This window comes from Struthio camelus, chromosome 11, assembly GCF_040807025.1.
Source record: "Struthio camelus isolate bStrCam1 chromosome 11, bStrCam1.hap1, whole genome shotgun sequence".
NCBI lineage: Eukaryota > Metazoa > Chordata > Aves > Struthioniformes > Struthionidae > Struthio > Struthio camelus.
In genome coordinates, this window is record NC_090952.1 from 28750978 (window position 1) to 28769437 (window position 18460).

Below are 18460 nucleotides of genomic sequence, written 5' to 3' on the forward strand. Positions count from 1 at the left end.
TAGAAGCAGCCCGGCGCTGCCGTCCGCGGAGCGCCGCGCCCGCCGGCGGGACCAGCGGAACAATGAGCCGCGCGGGGCCCCGGCCCGGCTGAGCTGGCCCGGCGCTGGGCGCCCCTCGCGCTGCGCCGTCCCCCGGCGGCCCGCGCCGGTCCCGCTGCAGGGAGGGTTGCTGGCAGCGGTCGCTGCGAGCGAGGTACGGACCGCGTAACTGCTGCCCGACCTGTGAAACCGTACCGGGCGCCGCGCTCCTTTAAGGAGAATGATCTTGTTTTGGGGGCGATGCTTGATTATTTCCTTGCTGCAGAGAACAGGTGGAGCGTAGCCGGGGGCAGCACACGTCCCGTCTTAGTGACCGCTGCTTCCGAGGCTGGCCCGCTGCTGCAGTAAGAGAGTTCTCAATCCAGAAATACTCTTTAATCCTTCACCTTTTGTTGTTGTTGTTTGGTAACGGTGAGATTTGCCAATTAAATGTAAATTTCACTGTTGACTTTGTGAAGGGACTCACTTTGTTCGGAAGTACCGTCTGAGCGCATCGGATGTTTCTGGACTAGATTCTGCTGTCATCTGAAACTGTGCAATCCTATATATTTTAACAATTTACTGAACTGTCTTTTTGTTTAGATTTTTTTTTTCCAAGAGCCGTAGATACTCTTTCCCTGTGTCATTTCTCACGTCTTTTCTGCTTTTACAAATACATCTTAAAATGTGGCCAAAAACGTTTGCTAGCACACTAGCTATGAATGCTACGATTGCATCAGGCTAAGGGAAGACAAATAAAAAAAATCTGTTCTGCAGAGTCTAATCAGATATGCTGGCCTTGTTGGTAGCTGGTTGATTTAGCTAGTATTAATGGGTTTAGCTGATGCCCTGTTATTAAGAATAACTTAGAGCTTCTTTGTTACCAGAGTCAGTGACTGGAATAGTCCAATCTGGATGACTGCAATGACAAAGACGAATATGAATGAGACAGTAGATACCACATATGTCTAGGCTGCTAATAGCCTACCAAAAGATGAAAAACCCTGTTAAGTCTAGGGCAAAAATAAAATAAAAAACAAAAGGTGTTTTAACAAGCCTCCTTGTTAAATGCTTTCTCTTTCTTCATCACTTTGGTCAAAACCATTTCCCCTTTTTAATCCTTATAAATTCTCATGCAAGCACTGCAAATACATGATGTAACAGGATTTTGCTGCTTCAGCAGATGCTTCCTAGTGCAACTAGCCGGCAAAGGAGGAAGGGAAGAAGTAACCAGGAACTGCGTAGACTTCCAAAAGCACAGATCACCCTCCCCCTCCCCCCCCCCCCAAAACTAAGGAAACCCAGAATATCTTGTCTGCAGTGGAGGATGTTTTGCTTTGTTCTGCTTAAGGCCAAGGCTGTCGGCCCGCTCTCGGAGGGGCGGACGCGAGCGCAGCCCGGTCCGGCAGGGCGCTCTTGCCGGCCCCGGCAGCCCTGGCCCAGGGCCGCGCCGGGCTGTGCCTCGCCACCGTGCCCTCGAGCTGCCGCTTCCCAAAGCCGCCCGTGCCCCCCCGGGTGAGGTCACTCTTGATTCAGCTCTCGGGGACGTACCTGCTCCGCTTCTATCATTAAATAACCTGAAATTCTGGGCCTTCCTCTCTGGGTCATATCCACGCAGGAACGCAGATGTGAAGTTGGGACAACTACCTATCTAGCTGCCTGAATACCTTTAATTCGTGGCTCCGGGGTGGCCCTTCGCCGCCAGCGACGCAGCGAACGCCGTGAGTCGTTGCTGTCGCTCAGCAGCGTTGGGGTGTCCCACAGCGGAGGAGCGCAGGGGACGGGCGCTGCCCCCCGAGAGCTTCCTTGAGCGTAAAACGTTCGTTACGGTGACTGTCTGCTCAGGGCTCATCTGCTGTCTAATGACTCAAAGTTGTAAGATCTTGCCTCACAGCAATCATTAGCAGTCACCACGGACGCCCGGTTCAGAGTTACCGTAGACACAACAGGTTTTCTCTTGCCTATAACCGAGGAGCAACATCAACACATAAAAAAGCAAGTGAGCGGTGGTGTGGGGTTGGGCGAAGTGAGAGCGGCTGGCGAGGAAGCGGGGTGCTGCGGGCGGCCCCGGACGGGGCTCAGCCAGGCCTCTCTGATCCACCGGTGCGGTCTTTCACGTGAACCGTCTTGACGGGTGAGGCACGCGGACAAAAACCAGCACAAGCAGCAGGGGTTCAGACTGCGTTAGCAGGCCAGCGACTGGTCAGCCAGGGAACCGGCGAGCCTGGGTCGGTCCCCTCGCCCCAGGGAAACGAGAAGCGTTCCCGCCGGCTCGCGCGGGTCGGCTGCCCGGGCTGCTAACCCTTGGTCAAGGCAAAGGTCGGAAAAGAGGGAGGTCGGATATACTTTTGCACTGATCTTTGTTTGTGCCGTATGAAAGTTTCCTCAGCTGAAGTTTGCCCCGTGTCCTTGCAGAGTAATCCCCCGTTTCGGAGCCCGTCTGACCCGTCCCGTCTGCGATAGTCCTGAAAAGGCTCTTGGAGCATGTCGGGAGATGGGGTTCGTCTTCTCTCCTGGTGTAACGGCCAAGAAGGCCGCGGGTATCTGGATAGGTTTGAACTGTCCGTGTTGCAAATGGCCCGGTGCGGCTGGGATGGGTGTAAAGCTGAAGGAAAAGCTGTGGACTAGAGCTCGCTGCTTTCAGCTGCTCACCTGAGTGGTGCTCCTGATTCAGCTCGGCTCCTGCGTTGCAGGAGTGCAGCTTGACCACTGTAAAATCGGCCGCCCAGACCCCAGTACTGCGCAGTGTCGAGGCAGTGTTTGCTACCTGTGACGGTTCGGAAAGCGAGGCTGGAACTGGAAAACCCAGCGTAACGGTGCAGTGGCTCCAGAGAAGAATTGGGGTGTTCTGACATTATTTGCTTTTGTATAGGAGTCTGAGCAGCGTAACTTTTGCAAACCAAAAGTGAGGCAGCGTTAGCTAAATAGCATAGTTCTGTACATACTGTCTTCTTCTGATTCTCCACTGCCCTTTGTCGTTTACCTTGTGCAAAAGTTTAGAAAGTTTCCTGGACACCTGGTAGAGAACTCTCTGATTCAGGATCCTGGGTAGAAATAATGGCAGAAATGAGAAGACAGTAGAGAGTCCTTTTCTGTGTCGTTCCTAAATTTACCAAAATGAGGTTTAATGCTCTCAAGTTCTTGGTACTCTAAACTATTGAAATATATAGAAGGTTGAAATTTAGGATTTTATGGAATAGATACAGTGATGTAAGTAGATACTGACTTTTTCTAGCAGCAGGTAAAAATGAGAGAATAGTGCCTTTTGACTTAGCACCCATTATGGTGATACTCACGGGTTGCTTTGGATTTATACTGAAAAATAGTTTGGCTCTAAAAGTAGATACATATAATGCATTCTTCAACAAAACTGTGGCAGTTAGTAACTTTGGTAAATGCAGATGTAAAAAGTATGCAAGTAGACATCCTGTTTACTTGGGCGTTTAAACCTTTGGCCAGATTGTTCCAAGGTATTGATTCTCCGTACTGAGCATGGTATTCTGATGGCTTTAAAGATTTATACATTGGCTATGCATTTTGTTGATCTATAAATAAGTAAACTGAAACATAAGATTTAAAGCAAATTAATTAAACTCCCTGTCTGCTCACAGACTAAAGAAATGCCAAACGCCTGCTTTCTCAGGATCAGACTGTTCAGCCTGATGCAGTGGTGGGAAACTGCAGAACAGAAGTCTTGGATGCAGCACAGTGTGTCTAGATATAAGTACCTGCATCCTCTTAAATGCTGCAAGCACAGCATATTCATGTAAACTACCAACAAACGAAGTGCAGTTCCCCACTGGAGGGAAGTAGCATCTGCCAGGCTTCTGCGTGATCTGCCAAAAACAGAGAGCAGGTTTAGACTTAAAAACCTGAAACTATCCTGAAGTTAGCTTTTCTTTTCCACTTGCCAAACAATAATAATAAAAAAATTGTACAGCATGACTTTATGTATAGAGAGTTTATACAACTATCACTTCATATGTGGGGTGAAACCTTGTGGTTTTGAATTAGAAGTCTGTGATGCAAGGTGTGTATATGTTGTTCTTCTTTGTTGCCGATAGTGTTTTTCCAAATGTCCAGTCAGTTTAAGTGACCTGTTAGCCAATAACATCTTCAGAGAATTCTAGCAGAATCTCTAGAGGGTTTGAAAAGAAAAAAACCCCAAAAACTTGGCATCACTTTATTATGGTAGCAGCACAAGCTAGGTACCCAGTGTTTAATAAGTACCATTTCAATGTCTTCCCTTTGGAGATTTTTGGATGTCCTTTGAACTTTTTGTAGCCTGTTTGCCGGTAGATCAGTTCACCATTATCTATTCGTAGTGATTTAACATGTAAATTTGAGTGCAAATTTTTTTCGAAAGTCATTCAAGCAAAGTAGAATTGTAAATGGATAATACTGAGTGCTACCATAAACATTGGTCTAGCGGGTGAGCGTGCTGCTCTAGTTCAAATGGGTTGCTTGTTTTACAAACACACACACTCCCTTTCATTTCCCAGTTTTAAACCTGACTGCTACATTCTGTGCGTTACAATGGCTGTGGGATGTAAAAGTGCCTCTTGTGTCGATACGGCTGGTCGTGAATCGCTGTGATTTGTGATCGGGGTGTAGCGCGTTGCAGTGAGCAGAACGTTAAGGCAGCCGCATATTTACTCCAGACTTGTTGACTCATTTTTATATCCCGCAGTCTCAATGCTTTCTGTGATCTGAGTCTCCCCTGTCAGAATTCCTACAGATCTGAGCAAACTGTAGTTTAATCCAGTCCCTTAAATAATTTCCACGTGTGGCATGCAGGGCACATGCCCAGGATTTTCTCTAGGAAATAAGCAACAGGCTAGAAGGGGGAAAAGGCTCAGGGAGATTCGAGGTGTCGTTTCCCGCAGCCTGCTCCAGAGACGAGGAGGAGGAGGAGGAGGAGAGGGCCTCTGAGTGGAGACGTGCTGCAGGTTATCCCCGCCAGAGGTTCGGCCTTCGCTAGCCGGGAGTTTGCGCGGGCCGTTGCCGCCAGCCCAGCGGAGCAGGAGCGCCGCCGGCGCGGGCAGCTGCTGCTGCGCTCCCTGATGCGGCGGCAGGACGCCGGGGAGCCGGCGCTCCGGCCCTTCCACAGCGCGTGAGCTCTTCTGCGGGCTCCCCGCGCCGGTCTCGCGCTACTGGGCAGAAAGCCCTCGCGTGCCGCGCGCTGCCGGGACGAGGGCAGTGGAAAACCCTGGCGGAGCCGGTTTCCCCCTCGTCCCCCCAGCACGCATCCGTGGGGTTAGATCTGGCTTGCGGCGTTCGTGCTGTTGTGGCTTTTCTTGGCTTGCGGTCGGTGGAAGACAACTTGATCAACCGACCCTGAGAGCAGCTAAGCAGGTTGATGAATGCAGATTTCGGCTTCCTTTCACTTTTCTAATGACAAGCAGAATCCCCCCGCTTCCCTTCACATCCTGTGCCTGTTTCTTCCATCTGTCCCTCGGGGGAGAGGCTGCAAACTTTTCAGAGAGTCTGCAAGGATAAACGCTTTTCCAGGGTATCGGGGCTCCTCCCTTGCTTCACCCTGCAAAGGAGCAAAAAGCAGAAGCGAGTATTAAGCCCAGCTCAGTTGTTTGGGGGCCAACGCTGGAAACCTTTCCTTGGAAAAATCCTGCCTTACTTGGCTAAGCCTGCACGTGGGAAGGCAGAGCGAGGGGGAACTCCCGTGTCAATCAGAGGGACTGGCTTGATGATTTTGTAGCTAGTGTTACTTGTAATGGAGGGAGCTGCACTAAGAGGTTGCTTTCCGCAGCCGTCGTGACTTGCGACTTTTCGGAGGTGCTTTTGTTGGAGGAGGATCGCTTGGGTGCTAGAGAAAACCCTTGCTTCAGGGCTTTGCTCAAAGCACGGTCTGCCCGTTAACTAAAGGCAAAGTGTTCTTAGATGCTGAGTGCCTTAAACTCCTCTTGCTTTTCAAGGGGTTAAGATAAATGGATTATTTTTCCCTACCAACTCTGAAATTTTACCAATTGAAATAAATGAAATGCAGATGGTAAAACCTGGTCTTGAGAACTGTGCAACCCCTCGTGCTGCCATTTGGGTGCTGTGCTCTTGCAGTCACATTGCTGCCTTTGTAAGTGGTGTTTTCCTCTTGCTGCCTGAAGGGGAAAAAAAAAGAAACAAACAGAACTCCCCTGACTGTACATAGGGCACCGTAAGATGACTAAGTGTTATGTAAGATCATGCCAAATGAGAAATAAAACTGACAAAAGCAAGGAAAGGTATTGTTCATTGGTAGTAATCTCGGGCTTAAAAATCAACGATAGCAAATAAGTTATTTTGGGACAGAAATATGAGTTATTTTTGTTGTAAAGTTGGCTGTATCCTTTCTTTTTAGTGCCAAGAGTATTCAGAATCACTAGAAGTGCCAAATTACTATTTTAGTTCTATATGTTGTATTGACATCACCAAAACAGACTTGCAGCCTGGCTCTGATTAGGGAAAGGAAAAGAGACTTAGAGGTTAAATTTCCTTCCCCTCTCCCCCGCCTTCTCCCCTCTCAAACCCGAAGTTTGGGTAGGCTGCCAGCTCAGCCATATGGCCAGCATTTTCATCTGCTGCTCAATTGTTCTTTCTCTGTAAGTCAGCAGTGTTCTCAAGCTGCTTTATTTAGCCCTAAAAAGTGCGATGCCTTTGCCTCTCAGCTGGGAGGGCGCAGGAGGATCTGCCAAAGTCCAGGAGGCCTCCCGGTGCTCAGTCCCTTCGGGAGCCCCTTCGCGGCCGCGGTGCCGGTGGCCGGACGGCGCCCGGGCGCGAGACGGCGGCCAGCACCGGGCAGCTCTCGCCAGTTGTACCGGTCCCGGTTCTGCCTGACAGAACCTCCCGCGTGCCGGGGGAGCTGGGGGAGGTAGAGCACAGGCTGGATGAGAAGCGGGGTAGGTCAGAGCTCCCAGGAAGCGTTTGGACCATGTCTAAACTTCAAAACGATGTTCTGGAGTGAGTCGCATGGAAGAAAAGCTTAGGTGCAGAGCGCCTTATTCGTACCTCCGTTGAGGGGATTCGCACGTTGCAGTGTCTGACGGGGCTGAAGCGTAATCCTTGCTCAAGTTAAAAAGGTAAAGAAACACGTGTTCAGGTTGCCTGTATTATAGCGCCACGTTCAATATCCATCTTGTAGTGCCAGTCACTAATATCTGACTGATGATCTCTTTTTTCTGAAGTCTTCTACTTCCTCTGAACTCACAGACAAAAAAAAAAAATCTAGTCCTGTTTGTACATGTCTCTAAGCTGACATATGTGGAAAACTCTGCAATAAGAGGAATCAAGAGATTGCTCAGGAAACGAGGGTGCCGTATCCATAAATGCATGCTGACTCGGAGGGGTTAGACACGCGAGCGTGTAACCATGGGGTCAGCCTGGCGAGCGCCAGCTGACCCGCAATAGCTCTGTAGGCACGGTCACAACCTAACCCAAAAGGTACGGCAGTTGCAATTTTGGTAGCCCTCACTAAAAGCAGGCTGAGCTGGTGTTCGTTGTCCCAGATTGGGTAAGAGCTGCATGCAGGCAGTTGCCGTGGATCAGCCCGTGGGCAATAACTTGTTTGTGTTTCCCAGCTCTCAGGCCCATGCTGTATTATGCCTTTGTGTTAGCATAATGTAGATGAGATTTGAAGCAGACAGCGTGTTTCAGGCAACAAACAAGCATGTCAGGAGGAAGTAGGTGACTATGTAGCATCATAATTATTATAAGACTGGTCTATTTATACCATTTTCTCTTTATGGCTCAATATTTTGACTTTTTTTTATAATCTGCTGCTTGCTGCATTCTTCTGTATGTGTGATAATGCAAAAACATCTATTTTTTTCCTCTGATCTTTGAGAATCTTGCAATTATATATCAAATTTTAAGTTGATGCTCTTTTTACTAATTTGAGTGCTCCAGTGGTGTAAACTGTATCTTCTGAAGCTGGAAGAGTTTTGAGTTCTCATGCAAATGTTGCATATGTGGTTTTGAACTTGATTCCTGTACTCTATAAGTCTTGCAGATTGTTTCTGGATTTGCGTGTCAGTTAACAGCCTCTCCATGCGGGTCAGGTGTTATCCTGGAAGGATAATGTTCTAATAACACGTGTAGTGGTGTCTGTGCCTGCAAAACACATGAGAATCTGTAGCAAGAGAGACCAGATGAGCTTTTCTTCCTAGATTGCAGTTACTTAACAAGGAAAATCCTGCTTCCGTTTGCTTCCCCTGCAGGTCAGGTGCAGAAGAGAATATAATTACTGCAGTGCTGGGCATGGAAGTTTGCTGGTCAAACTGGGGGGCTCTGCAGTCCTCTGCATGGCCAGATCTGCTCTCCACAAATTTCTGTGCTGTTGTCAGAGATGGTGTTTGAGGAGTTAACGCTTTTGAGTGTAAGCAGAGTGTCAACAAAATCTAATATTCTAATGAGATTAAGGCAGCCCTGGAGCAGCCTGTCCTTCTGGTTCCTGCGGAGCCCACGTGTGCTATTTCTTAAAAAGTCTGTAGAGGCAAAGGCTTGGCTCTATAGTATTAGGATTTGTAGCTGTTGCAACAGTTCTTTAGATACAGGGATTGTTTTTGGTTATACCCAAACAAACAGAAATTACATGGCTGTGGAAATGGGAGGAGGAGGAACGAGGCCTGTCACAGGCTTGCCCTTCTCCCTGCTGGCGCGCTGAACGCTGGAGTTCTCCGTGCAAACACTAGTTCTGCACCCTCAACAGAATTTGGCATGGAGGCACTTGCATTAAAAATACTCTGTCCTACAAAGACAGCCTAGCTGTGAGCCAGCATGCTGTATATTAATGAAGAGGTGCGTAGAAGTCTTCCATGTGGATACACAGAGGCCTTCTGTCTCGTGAAAAGCCACTCATTAAACTACCCACTGGTATCCAAAGAAGAACTATATAAAAACTCCTCTGATACCACTGGTTAAAGCAAAGTACTAAATTGATCTGACTTAAAAATTGGTCTGTTTATTTTGTTTCTCCTCCGATTCTGTCCTTGCGCTTCGCTGATCTTGTGCCTCAAGCGATAGTCGGTACATGAGCCTTGGCTTCAACGGATACGGGATCGGACTATTTACCAGTAGGCACAGCTCTTAAAACAAAGAATAGGCACTGGCCAGGTATAATCAACTGAATAGGGTCTCAGTGGCCTCATTGGCCTGGCCGTTGTGCCCTTCCTGCGTTTGGAGATGGCATTCTTCATTACAGCACGTTAGTGATGTGTTAACAGGAAAAAATAGCTTATTTGCTATTTTGCCAGAACCTTTTTTGATTGCGAAGCACCCCAGGGAACCTGAGTTTGGAGTCAGGGACAGAACAAAGCCCTCTCTGAACGGTCCTACCCAAAGGGTGTTTGCTGAGTTTAGCCAAATATAAAGACCCTCTGCCTCTCCGCTAACCTTTTAAATTAGGGAAGTCTGGGAAGGTTTCACAGGAAATACACACCCAAATCTGTTGCCCCCCCCCCCCACACACACACTTTCCCTCTGAAGCATTACTAGAGTCTTTTGTTTCGCCGTGGAACTTCTTTTCTACCTGTGCTGGCAGCGCTGAAATGCGCTGTCTTGAGATGACCCTCGGGGGCGAATGGCTCGCTGCTATAGGGAAACTCCCCTCCTTTTTCCTAAAGCGCATCGTGTTATAGCAGTTAGTGTTAGGCTTTTTCTGGACTTTAGCAGAGGAAAAAAGAAAACTTCTTGTTAAGGGCTTGAAGAGGCCTGTGGGCACCTGAGTATTGCTGTGCTACTGCGCTAGGGATTGTGATTTGCACCATCTTATTGCAAAGCTGATAACAGGAACACCTGGAAGCTCTTAGCTCAAAGACCTTGGGATTTCTTTGCTTTAGCAGATTAACTCTGTGCGTATGTGTGCATGTATCAGTATTTGGGAGAGACCACAGTATTCTGCAGTAACGGTATCAAACAGTTCCATTTACAGCAACGATGCTGCTTTGGCTTTGGGGTCATTGCCATAATAGACTGTGCATAAAGATGTCCAGCAAATGTGATTCTTCTTACAAAAAAGGGATGCGTTTTTTTTTGTATGGGCTTGTCTCTGCCTTTCTGGGTGGAATGGGAGTTTGCATTCTCCATCCCCTAGAGCAGTTCTGAAGCAATGCTCAACTTGCAAGAAAGCTTCTGTGCCTGTACGTAAATGCAGTAGATCTCATGTCTTGTGCCACTGATGCACGTTTTCTCTAACAATCATTTACCTTATTGTGGATCGTATTCAGGACAGGTAGGAAGAAGGGAGTCTCTTCCACAGCAAGGTAGAGGAGGGAAAAGCTCATTTTCCAGAGCTTTTAGGCAATCTGCATAGAATCTAAGGCCCCAAGTTGCTGCAAATCTAAAACAGATGTGCCTGAACCAGAAACGCTTAAAAAAATAAAAAAGGGAAAAAGAAGGAAAAAAACCCTAAAAAACCCCAAACCTTATCTTCAGTTGCAGACAAGAAAGACGAGGAACATGTGCAGTATCTGCATACTCCAGTTTCAGGGCATATCTTGTTCCTTGTATCAGGGCTTGTTGATATGTGCTTGTTAGACGGAGCTCCTTGCTAGATGCAGTTCCCTCGTCCTGCACTTTGGCACTAGTGTTTGCTTTGCTTTGTGGCTGGAGTTAAAGGCGCCACATTGTTGAGCCCCGTAGTAGGACAGCTTCCAAGAAGCGCCTGTGAGGTCATGGATCCCTGCGTGAACTGTATTGTACCACGCTCTGCTGACTTGGGAAACGCTGAAGTTGTTTCGCTCTCTCCCCGTTTGTTTGCCTGTGCGCGGGGCAGCCTTGGGAGCCATCCGCTAGTTAGGTGTGAACCCTCATCTGCCGCTCCAGCGGGGTCTGTGGGAATCCTAACATCCTCTTAGGGAACCGCCTGTTTTTTGCTGATTACGCGGACCGCTTAGTTCATATCCTTGTCTCCTCCGCAACAGGAATGCTCAAGGCATGGTTTCATGATACGAAGCACTGAGCAGAAATATTGCCTTAACTTATTTCCTGCCTCTCCCCGTCCCCAGCTGCTCATTGCGGCAGTGCAGTGCACCAGCCCCTGCTCTGTGCTTAGGCAGATGCTGGTGAAGCCATGTTGTGGGCCAGCGTTGGTCCAGCTTTAAAACAAACCAATGCACAATATTTTGTGGGGGTTTTCCCAACCCGAATCCGCTCCCTGGTCTGTTCCCCAGTGACCTCGGGAGCAGTTGAGCCTGGTATAAACAGAAGAGCAGCGCTCCTCGCGCCAGGGAGCGGAGCAAGGGAGGCTTTGAAGCCAAGGCTGCCCCTTTCTTTTGATGCGAGGCCGCAGCTTCCCGGCAGGTGTGGCAACGTGGTTGTCCTCCGAGAGCCCGGAGAACGTGACTGCATGCCTCATCACAAAGGACAAGGTCAAGAAATTCAGTCATTTTGATGTGTTTAATTATGTTTTTCCTTTTGGCACGCATGAGACATGCGTGCAGCTTGTCATCCTTCTTCTGTTGCCTCTCTTGGTTTCTTCCCTGAAAGAACATGGGTGTTACCCATGTTTTGTGATGTATCTGAAAATCCACGGGCTTGCAGTAGCGCTGTTGCTGACCGGAGAGTTTCCTCTTGACTCACCATGTGAAGATTCAGCTTTTCTGTCCTTTGTCATAAGAATTTTCTTAAATCATTTATTTATCTATTTATTTATTTATTTATTTTGTTAAAGCACTGGTAACTGCAGCTTTCTCAGATGTGGCTTCCTGCATTCACTGCCCAAGCTTTCCACGGGCGGCTTTCGTACTGCTCCGAGTCAGTCCTGTTGGGCTTGCGGACTTTGGCGTCCTCGCTTCTCGGCCTTGCTGCAGCGCTCTGCTGCGTTGCGGAGCCAGCCACCCGCAGCTGAAAGTCCTCCTGGAGCGCGGCCCTTGCTACGCCGCGTTGGTATCTGCTCGGCCGCCTGCCGTATCGCAGCGAGCCGTCGAAAATGGCTTTGGTGACGTGTTGCCCTAGCGGGTGCCGCAGTTGGGAGGTGGCGAAGCAGCCCGGGCCCGAGGAGGGCTGCCCTCGAGCCGGGTGCCGGGGCTCGCCGGGGCGCGGAGCTCCCCTGGGGCAGGGTGGGCGCCAGCCCGTGGGTGCTCGCGGCCGCAAGACGCGAGACCGTAGCGAGGCGTGTTATGAGCACGCTGCCCATCAGGATCGGTTCCGAGAAACGAAAAGTTTCTGCGTAGCTTGAAGAAGTGCCATGTTTATAGGAAAAATGCACATTTGTTTTTTTCCCCTGTCAACCAACAGGTCTATTTTACAGATGTTAACGCTTCAGAGTGGAAGCAGCGTTGAAACTGCTAGTGAAATTCAACAGGCAGCAATTGCTTTTCTTACTAAGCATTAAACGAAAGTTTCAAACTCTATGAACCCTCTGTTTGAGTCCCTGATAATCATGAAGAAAAAGCTTTTGGAAATTTCTCATTTTTGTTTTACTGATGGTGGGCTTTTTAAAATTGATTTGTATTTTGACTTGTAGACTCCGCACTCCTATCAGGCTGAACCTATCTTTTGGCAAGTTACCATCCTCCACAGGGTGCTGGATTTCCCTTTTTTGGGCATGTGCACAAAGTTATTCTGGAGCAGATGAGGTTCTTTTTTGGTCACTGAATTATCTGTTGAGGTAAACGTGCATTCACAATTGCATGTTGTTTGAGTGATGGTAAGAGCAGTTGAATAGCTTGACACAGAGTTTATAAATATAAGTAGAAAACAGAGTTCGTGCCATCCATCAAGTTGCTCTCTGTAGTCTGTGTTCTCTCTTTCTCTCTCCTCTTTTTTTCTTAATCAGATTTCTGCTCTGCCAGCCAAGATTGTTTGTGTATTGCTGAGGCTAGATATTTTTAAAAATAATAATTGTATTAATCTTGTTTAAACCTTGCAGCTGTGAAAATGAAGAACAATGACCACTGCTTGTTCCTGTGTCATCAAATGATAAACTGGGGCCCTGCAGGGCTAAAGAGAGCGTCGCTCCCTCTGTCCTCGTGCTTCTCAGCGCAATTTATAGAATTGCTTGGAGAGACTTGTTGCTTTCCTAAGAAACGTTGGGTGTTTCCCTGCTTTGCGAGGAGCTATTGCAAAGTCAATGTGTTGTCTTTTTTTCAGTCCAGCCTAGCAGATGTGTAGAATCTGGAGACCCATTTTAAATGTGGGATGCAGAAAGATACCCGGATAGTTCTGATGGAGCCTGGGAGCCGGCTTTGGACAGAAAGCAGGGCTTGCTTCCTCTCTGTGAGAGACAGCAGCCAAACAGGTAACTTTTGCTGTTGTATCTCAGTTTGGCTCTCGGACACCGGCTCCTCTGAAGTCCCTTCCAGAGGGATTTTCAGTCAAGATTTTAAGGCACTGGGAACCGGCTGCTTCCGTAATGTAACGCGTGTTTGGTTGTTAACTCTTACCAGGCAGCAGTTAAACGTATGTATGCTGTAACTTGGGAAAGAGAAGAGAAACTGCAGAGCCGAAGGTACCAGTCGAGTCAGTGGGAGCTGCTGGAGTCCTGCTGGCAGGGACCCGGCCCCGTCCCTTTGTCTGCGCCGGCTCCGCTCCGACCCCGCGGCAGTGGAGCCTGCTTGGCAAGCCGGCCAAACGCAACCTGCAAAGGATGGGGATGTGGGGAGGAAAGATCCAGCTGTCTCAATGGCCTGAGTCGCTCTCTCTCACGTTAGCTGCATAGATAGTCCTGGTCGTCTTGAGTCCCTCTCTGATGAGCCCCAGGATACTGTGCGTCTTTCTTTAGTCTTAGGCTGATCCATCAGTGAAATTTTGACTGATGCTGAGCAACCACAAAATAAAGATTCTCTCTAGCTTGTAGATGGGGCCAGTTCTAGCAATGTCATCCAGAATGTCTCTGCGCCTTATTTTCCTTGTTTGAAGAACATTGGCCACTCTGAACACTGGTTAGTGTCGGGCTGGCTCTCTGCGAAGCCTGGCGTAACAATTCTTCTGCAGGGTGCGCTGGACTCAGGCTGTGTGCATACAAATCAATTAAATGCACCCATGAAGGCCCCCAGGCACTACTGCCAGTGAGCACAGGACAGTTTGTGTCTATTCTGGCAGATTCTCTCAGCCTCCAGAACTGGATAGGTGAATCCAACCTGCCTGTTACAAATAGCTCTTGGCATGTTCCAGCCCCAAACCAGGCCTGAGAATTGCCTGTCCTGTTCCAGCTAGCGCTCTACCAAAGAGAGGTCTAACAGCTCGTTATATGCACACCAACAGAGATGATCCTGAGCATGTGACATTTACTAGTACAGCTGCAGTTTTGGTGTTTTGGGGCCTGCAAAAGCGGGGAACGGGACTTCATGCTGAGGAGCGCGGGGAAAGGCTGCTGACCGGGTCCATATTCCGTCTGCCTCTGTGCTAACGTAATGCACTTGGTGCATGTGGCATCTTGGCTGTTAGCAGCCTTTTACCAGCATGTTTCAAGCCCAGCTTGATGGGCTCCAGCTGCTGCTGGCTGCGGGACAAAGCACCTCTGATATCTGCAGGAGCGGCCTGGGGAAGGGTGTTCTTTGTGGATGGTACTTTGTAACTTGCCTTTTGGCTCCCGACCACAGCGTCACGAGTATGGAAATGGGAGGATGACATGAGGTTAATTTCTTGACCTCTGGAAGGGGGCACAGATGGACGCTCCCTTCGGATTTCTTGCACTGTGACTCAAGCAGGGCCAGCAGAAGTTCTGGCTCTGCTGAAGCCAGCAATTGTATGTGCTCCAAAACTTGGCTCCTGCAAAGGCGGGAAGGGGGAGGGAGCCTGCGTAGTGAGAAAGATGCACGTTCTTTTCCAGCGCGGAGCTGCTTTAGATCACTCATAAATTGCTTGTAAGTTTTCCCCTCATGTCATGTGTGACTAATCTGGCCTCCTGCCTGGCCTTCTCTGTGGTGTTATCGAAGGGAAACTCTGAAATCATCACATGCCAGGCAGCCTAATCGAGGGAATGAGTTGCTTGCTCTGCTCGTTTTCTGAAGCGTTCCGAAAAATGCTTTTGGTTTTTCCTTGTCTTTCTTTTGCTTTGGAAGGTTAGCTTCTGAAAAGCTGAAATGAGATGCATCTCGTGATGTACAAACCCATCAGATATCTCTGTAGGGATCGCTAATGCTCTAGCTCAGATAAGATCTGTTGTTTTTGTTTGTTTCTTTGTGCTGGTGTTGCTCGTACAGCAGGGAGCTGAGGCTCTTGGAGCACACCCTCTCTCTAGCCGCTTGCTCCAGACCAGTCATGCCAAAAAGCTTGCTTGTCTCTGGTAAGAGCTGAGACTCTCTAGATGGCTCGAAGCCGTGTAAGATTTTAAGTAACCTTGTTCTATCTTTACTGATTAGCTACTTTGCATTAGGTTCTTCTAATGTCCCCAAAGGTCAGCTGGTCAGCTCAGTGACTCGTGAGCTCTTTCTTCCCATGAGGGAAAAAAAAAAACCTGCTTTCCATGTTTCATCAGTTCCCTGAACCAAAGAGACTGTCTTTTACTCAGCATCTTTAAACCCTGTCCCCAGGATGAGGGAAGACTGTTAGAGGAGGAGAATGCCCTTGCTGTGGTCTTTCAAGGTGTAGTAGACTGAACCACCTGCTAGCCTCCGCTTATCTCCATCTGATTGCTTGCTTGACTTACAACACAGGTCACCAAATTGACACCTAACTGTAGTAGCAGTGATTCACCTGGCATACCAGTCATTACAAAAAGCAGCAAAATGTTTTTATTTGCAGCTTTAACATATTCTGCTCCGGAGAGGAATCGGTGGGGACTCTTTGTATTTTAAGTTATGACAGAAGGGATGCAACTGCGGCTGTAGGCGTGCAGCCGTCCTTGGAGCCCTCCCTTAATATGTCCGGAATTTACTGATCGCCTCGTTACAGAAGCACTGGCCCCACCTTCGCCGCTAACGTTCACGCACGCAGACTGAGGAAACCAGGCAGCATTCCTCTCATGTTTAGGCTCTCGAAAGACTCTCCATAGTTTATTCAAGTCCAATATACTCCAGGGACGGGCTGAATAATTTACAGTTGTAATGGTGATTGGGTTTAGACACCAAGTAGTCTGAAACTTACCAAGTTTAGAGGCAGTCGGACTCAACGGTTGGGTTTTGGTCAGTGGTGTTAAACAGAGGACTGTGGTGGCATTTCCTTTTCAGTGAGTCACCTCTACCTTTGGAACCTCACCTCCAGTCAGGGCCTTTTTTATTTTTTCTGAGGAAAATAATAAGCATTTGCTTAAAAATATTTAATTCTGTCAAAGTTTGTGTAACTGATTAAAATGTGTCTTATGTTGGAAATAGACTGTGTGGCACTCATATTTACATTGCAGAATATGAGACACACAGCTCTACCATTTAATACGTTAATTTTTTCCTGAAGTTGTGCTGCGCACTGTATTCAAACCCATCATTCTCCTCATCACTCTCGCGTACTGTGCTCAGATAGTCTTTGTGAAACATCTGCCAAACCTGCTACGCTATCCAGACTCTCTGAACAAGAACCAGGGGTGGAACAACAGAGAAACGCGTACGGACTTAAAAGTACCGTGTCACCGTTACCAATTCTCGGTGCGACCATGCTATCTATACCTATTCGTTCCCTGGTTTGAGTGCTTTTGCCTCTTGTTTGGTGAACTTTTAACGCTCTGCAGGATGTAATGATGAATTTCCCACCTCTCTGGTAGCATAACGGGTTAGCAGGCAGTGAGCATAAAAAACGGGCCCTAGGTTTTGCCTGGAGTTGGAAATACCATGCAGTCTGTTGACTCGACTAGGTCGCAGCCTGTGCAGAACAGCAGCTCTGCCTTTGGCACAAGTTTTGTAGACAAAGGTGTCTGTAATAGCAGGATGGATCTCTGTGTCTTGTTCGTTGCAGTACTACCAGTGCCTCCCTAGGTACTGGGTATAATCACAAGCTGAAAGGGAAGTAGCAGATACAAACTGTGTTCTTGTTTCACTGTGAATCAAGCACAGATGAAGTGGTAAAAAGATAAACCTCGTGCCTCTCCAATTTCTGATGTAGCGGAGAAGGTGGTTGCTAGCAAGTGCAGAACTAGAAGTTCTCCATGAATTCTGGATTTAAAACTCAGTAAGTCCATACAGCCAGTTTATCTGCCAGAAAGCGTTTAGGGTTATATTTGGCTGTCAAAGAAGACACAGAGTGTCTGGGAAGTCCCATAACATCAAAGCAAATCTGCAAAGGCTGCTGGTTTAAATGAAGTGAATGTATCCTTCAGAGGGAATGGAGCTTTCTTCAGTTCAAATCCTGCTTTTCTGTTTGCATCAAAGATCTTACACTGAGTGAACTGCTTCTCCAGCCAGATGCAGTAAGTTTAAGAAACAGGGCAACGGTTTAAGGGCTCCGTTTATGCTCTGGGCGTCTTTGCAGACTGAGGAAGTACTTATAACAGGATCTTTGTTTTTTGGGAATTTGCATTCTCCATTGATTCAGTATTGCTAATGGAAATTCAGAGGTCTTCAAATAAAAGCTTAGAAAAACCCTGACGTAAATACCTCAACCACTGTCAAAGGCAACATCGGGCATAGCTTCCTTCCATAGCTCCTCTGCTGTGATGCAGAAAACTAGCAGGGAGGTAGGGGAAGACTTCTGGAAGCTGGATGTTCCTTCACACCACCTTAACTGAATTTCATTTTGAAATTCAAATGGAATGTGGAATTCAATGGAAATCCATTGGAATTTCAAATGAGATTCCATTTGAAAAATACCAAAAATTGAATTGTTAGCTTAGGAGTTGATGTTGCGCGAGCCTGGGATGAAATAACGTGTGAAAGGAGTCTTGCTACGAAAGTATTTCCAATAGAAGGCCCATTTGCTAGCTCCTTTTATCTCCTGGGGATGTATATTTTTTTCTTTATGCAACTTTTGTATAAATCTAGGATTATAATCAACAGAGAGAACATAGTTATTTCTCCTCTGACCTACTGCTTAGATGTCATGACAAACATGGTTGAAATAAATTACAGTTGTATTATTTCTTAATGTGTGTTTCAGCATTTTTGCTGATTTCTAATCCTGCTAATCTTTTTTTTTTTTTTTTAAACTTCAGTTTCCGTTACAAAGTAATGTTTTCTGCCCTAGTATCTTCTTTCTTTCCAGTTTTGCTGTAATAGGAGTATCGGCCCTATTCAGTTTGAAAGGCCAGGAAAATGCCAGAGCAGAAGAGTTCTTTGAGGAGTTCAAGCCTCTGAGCTCTAGTTTTGCTCGCTCATCATGAGGAGCGTTTGCACTGGTGCCAGCAGTAATTTTGTAATTTTGTTCTTGGTGGGGAAAGCACACACGTACTCCATGCGCAGAGTGTTCCAGCCCTCTCTGGAGAGCCCGGCCTGGGCAAGGAGAAAGCTGTGCTGAAATGTGGGGCAATTCACGTTATTTTAAGGTCATGTCTGTCCTGAAATTTCAGAAGCAAAGTCATAAAAATAAATATATATGCTGTTCATTAAAAAACCTTAAAAATTAGTTGTTGCTCTCCATGGAAACC

General features: G+C 47.6%; 1 protein-coding gene across 2 annotated transcripts in view; it reads left to right on the forward strand.

The window, feature by feature from the left end:
- Window positions 1–18460, forward strand: part of OPHN1 (oligophrenin 1) — an 87849-nt gene that overhangs the window by 332 nt on the left and 69057 nt on the right. The window lies entirely within an intron of this gene.